Source organism: Lolium rigidum, chromosome 6 (genome assembly GCF_022539505.1).
Source record: "Lolium rigidum isolate FL_2022 chromosome 6, APGP_CSIRO_Lrig_0.1, whole genome shotgun sequence".
Lineage (NCBI taxonomy): Eukaryota > Viridiplantae > Streptophyta > Magnoliopsida > Poales > Poaceae > Lolium > Lolium rigidum.
The window spans coordinates 84259737-84264662 of NC_061513.1; positions in this window are offsets into that span (position 1 = coordinate 84259737).

Here is a 4926-nt window from a genome sequence, read left to right on the forward strand (position 1 = left end):
ATGAAGGCACTCGATGGCAAGATGGGCCACTAGGACGGTGCAACGGAAGATTCCTTGAAGTACAAGACACGGAAGGAGCCGAACAAGGAACGTTTAGAGATAGATCTACTGTAAACCTAATCGTACTCGATTAGGCCTCTTGAGACCTGGCCTCCTATATAAAGGCCAGGAGAGGGGCTGTCGAGGGACACAATCAATCTTAGCGATCTTAGCCAACAGAAGCTTAGAGCTAGGTCACCTTAGCACTTAGCCATCTCGACGAGATCTCAGCCGAACTATTCGGCACCCCATTGTAACCTATTATCATCATAATCAAGAACAGACAGGCATGACGTAAGGGTTTTACCTCATCGAGGGCCCCGAACCTGGGTAAATCGCTCTCCCCGCTTGTGCGTGAACCGATGTCTCGTGTCGGCTTGCAGGATTCCATCAACCCTAAGCCCCTATCGGAGGGCATTGCCGAGGAACACCCTCGACAATTGGCGCCGTCTGTGGGAACCCTGTCGGCACAAGATCGGTCATCGGCAGATCCAGTCATGACGCCGGCAACTTCACCGGCAACTTCATCAGCAACTTCATCGACACCGTCATCACCAAACCTAGGAAGCCCGATTCGGTTCGGCTCCTACGAGTTCACCCCACACAGCGATTCCTCCCGATCAACCTTCTCAGATCTACAAGGAAACATGGAGATGACCTTCGGCAGCGTCCACTACAACGTCAACGCGGAAGGGATCCTTCGAATGCTGGAATCGCCCGGTCCAAGCGCGTCATCATCACTCGACCTTTCGGTTGGTCTGACAGGCCCGACGAGTTCATCCGCGCCCTCGACTCCCCGTTCGGCGTCTTCAATGTCGGTAGGATCCGACAACCCCACATCTTCGGAGTTAACTTCGTACTACTGCTTGAACTGCGACACCAGGCACGGGCTGGGATCGAGCGACACTCCGTTCATCTGTAATGCTCAATATTCGTCGGGAGAGGACAGTATCGACAGCATCGTCCAAGGAACCACCCGAAGAACGGCACACCATCAGGTTTATGTCGCCAATAACACGGGAAATACAAGACTTAGAGGAGACGGAGATCATACTCCTCGTTCCAGTAGACGAGCAAGTTTCGAAAACAGCGCCAGCAACCACAACAGCGACTACACCATCGCGGACGAGGAGTGGGCAGTAGCCAAGGCAGCAGTACTCAACAACACACCGCTCCCCGCAGGAACCTCGGTTGGAACCCTTAATGCTTATCACTCTATACTAGAGAAAAACCGGGAGCACTTATCGAAAGAGCAAGCCACCCTCGAGAGACGCCTATCTGCGGCAGATCGATCCAGCGAACGACGAAGAGGCTCGCAAGGGAGCGCCTCTCGAAATACTCAGGGGGCAGGCAAACACCGGTCGAGACTATCCAGGCTTTCGGAAGATGACGCTAGAGAAATCACGTCGAACCTGACCAAGTCCTTTATAACTACGGACACCGCAGGCATGCCACGGCCGAAAACCGTTGCAGGAGCAACAGCCAACCTCGTTGCGTACCTCATTAACCAGGGCCCTGAAGGATCCATGGCTCAAGCTCATCGAGGCGCCTTGGGAAGTCTCGCGATATTGGGAAATAATCTAGTTCCGCAAAAGGAAAAGACCACGTTGCAGGCTAGTGGATCAAAGCATCATGCGAGAGATGCTCGGGATAAAATCACCCAGAGCAGGATCGACAAAGCAAGGCGACGACGCGCCACTAGGAAGGAGAATGACAGTGATTCTTCGGATGAGGATCAGGAGTACGACGGCGAACTCAGGGGAGCCGACTGTCTAAGTTACAAAATCCGCAAGGCGATGCCGCCCAAAAAGTTCAAGCTCACTCCTACCGACGCTGCCAAATACGATGGGCAGCAGGAGCCAAGATCTTGGATAGATGACTACCTGCAGACTGTGATTCTGCACAAGGGGAACCAGATAGCAGCAATGCAGTGCCTGCAGCTCTACCTCAAAGACTCAGCGCGAGCCTGACTAAGGGGACTGCCGAAGGGTTCCATTAAATCATGGGACGACCTAGTAGACGCCTTCGTTGCCAATTTCCAAGCAACATACAAGAGACCCGTCGGGATCGAAGAGCTACGGAATTGCCAGCAAAAGCAGAAGGAGTCGATGCGCTCATACATCGGGAGATTCACCAAACTCCTAAACGCTGCCGAAGATGTATCTGTCGATAGAGCAATCGACGCTTTCAGCGATGGCGTCCGGCGTGAAAGCTACATAGAAGAACTCGGACGCAAAAAGCCGAAAACCATAACCAAGTTAATGGAAATCGCCAACAGCTGGGCTGATGGTGAGGACAACGTGCGAAGGCCACGACAGCGCAGTGACGACGAAGACGATGACCAGCCGAAGAACGACTCGGGTGGCCGATGACCAGCCGAAGACGATCACAAGAGAAGGAAGAAGCGCAACTATGATGACAACAACCTGGTAGCCGCAGGGTACTCTGATCGGCAAGACGATCGATATGATGATAGAAGAGACGATCGACAGGACGGTAATCGGAACAACTCTGGGAACCGTGGCAATTATAAACCACGGCAGCAGAGGACTCCCGAACTGCCCTACGCTGAGCAGATCAACGCCCCCTATTACTTGCACTCGTATGTCGATTCTAAAGACGGCAAAACGAAATTGAGTCACCTGCTCAGGGACTGTCGACAGTTCATTGACATGCACAAACTCATCCAGCAGGCAGGCCAGCAACCGTTACCACCACCACCCCCACCTCCACCGCAGCATCAAGTCCAGCAGGCTCAACCTCATCAACCCAACGAGGCGTTTCCACCACCACGTGGGCAGATGAGCATGATCCATAGGACAGGTGTCTCGAGAAGAGAGATGAAGAAGTTCACCCGAGAGATTAACCTGGCAGAAAGCATCATGGCGAACATCCCCGAGTATGTCGAGTGGTCCTCTCAGAACATTACGTTCAGTCGAGCAGATCACCCGATGACCATACCAAAACCAGGACGCTGCCTTAGTAGTCGAGGCACAAATCGGAGGGTTCAAGATGAGCAAAGTCTTCATGGATGGTGGAAGCGGGTTAAACCTGATATTCGTCGACACAATCAAAAGTATGGGGATCACCATGAGGATGCTAGAAGAAACAGACACTTGCTTCCATGGGATCCTTCCAACTGCACCGGGCTATTCTCTCGGCAAAGTTTACCTGAACTTCGTCTTTGGCAAAACCGACAATTTCAGGAATGAGAAGATCGAGTTTGAAGTAGTGAACTGGGAGTCACAGTATCACGCTATAGTCGGGAGACCAGCTTATGCCAAGTTCATGGCTGTGCCGCACTATGCATACCTCAAGCTGAAAATGCCTGGGAACAACGGGACAAACATCACAGTCTATGGAAGTTTTTCACGCTCGGACAATTGTGATCGCGACTTTCGGAGGATTCTCTGCGAAGTTTGGGTCACAACAAGAAATCGTCGACCCTCTGCCCAAGTTGACGTTACGAGAAATCAAGGAGGAAAAGCATGTCAGGGAAACCAAGAAGAAGCCAGCTGACCTTGCTCTTAAAACTTCGGCAGCAGAAGCTTCGGCACCGAAAGTCTTGGCAGTAAAAGGTTCGGCAGTCGATGGCTCAGAAGACATAGGAGACAGCAAGACGCTGGCAACCATTGACCAGACCCCTGGTGCAATCAACAACGCTGCAGCAACCACTAACGTGGTGAAAAAGCCAGAAGATGAGAAGAACCCCTTCCTTGCTTAAGCAATTCATTAGCATTTAATTTCTTCCCTTTATATAAACAGGGCCTTCCTTTTTTCGCCCTCTAGTCTCGTGCTTACCTTATTAATGAGAACTTCAGTTTTGACCCCTTGATAAGCATGCAGTAATTTGGAGCACTTAATCCGCATCATCATAACCTTTGCTTACACCCCTCGGTGAACAATGGTGCAATGAAGTACGCGGCAAAAGATTGTGTTCCGAAAAAGCCTCTACGAGCGCTAAAGGATGCAAAAAATAAGGACGATGACCTTTCCCTCTGCTATAGATGCCTCTACGAGCGCCGAAAGTAGCAAGAGTTTGGAAATACACATAACACAACCCACGTTCGATATTTCACTTATGGAAATATCAAAGAACAACGGGCTCATTGGCAGAATCATTACACCCGAAATATTCGGGAGTAGTTATCGAAACATACATCGGTTGAAAGCAAAGTTGCACATACAACGGGTTTAGCAAGACCTGCAACACAAGCTGATCACTCAAACGTTTGCTGACCAACGAATACGAAAAACTCTTAAACGGACAATTAAGATTTGCTCCCTCAAAAATTGCCAACGGCATCAACACGGTAAAAATACATATACATGTATCTACCGAATAAAAAAAATCGGCTAAACAATCCTAACACTTGGATGAAGTAGCCAAAATAACCTATTTACAAAACAACCCTAATCCATGAAATCACCCTTGTGGAGTTTCTCTTTCCTCAGGTACCTTCGAATACTCCTCAAGCTTGTCGACAATTATATTGGCAAGAAGCAATACCTTCGGATATAAAGTGTCTAAGTCACCAACCGCGTTGGCGATAGCGAGCAGATTCGCTTAGGGGTAACGTGCAAGCACAAGGGCAAGTGTAAACCTGGCCCCTGCGAAATCCTGAGCTCGCACCAAGTCTCGAATCTTCTTGGCATTCCCAAACTCAGACATCAAAGTCAGCTGTGTAGGGGGAATCACGTTTAAAGGGAACATCGTCTTCCAAACTACCCTCATGGCTTTGTAGCACTTGTCGAAGAAATGGTGGACTTGCTGACCCCAATCCTGAAATTGTGCGACAGCCGAAGCCTTCGAGTGTTCCCGCCAGAAAATCTCTTCGGCTGATGACAGCTGGGTTAAAGCGTGCACACGATCGTGAATTCGTTTGT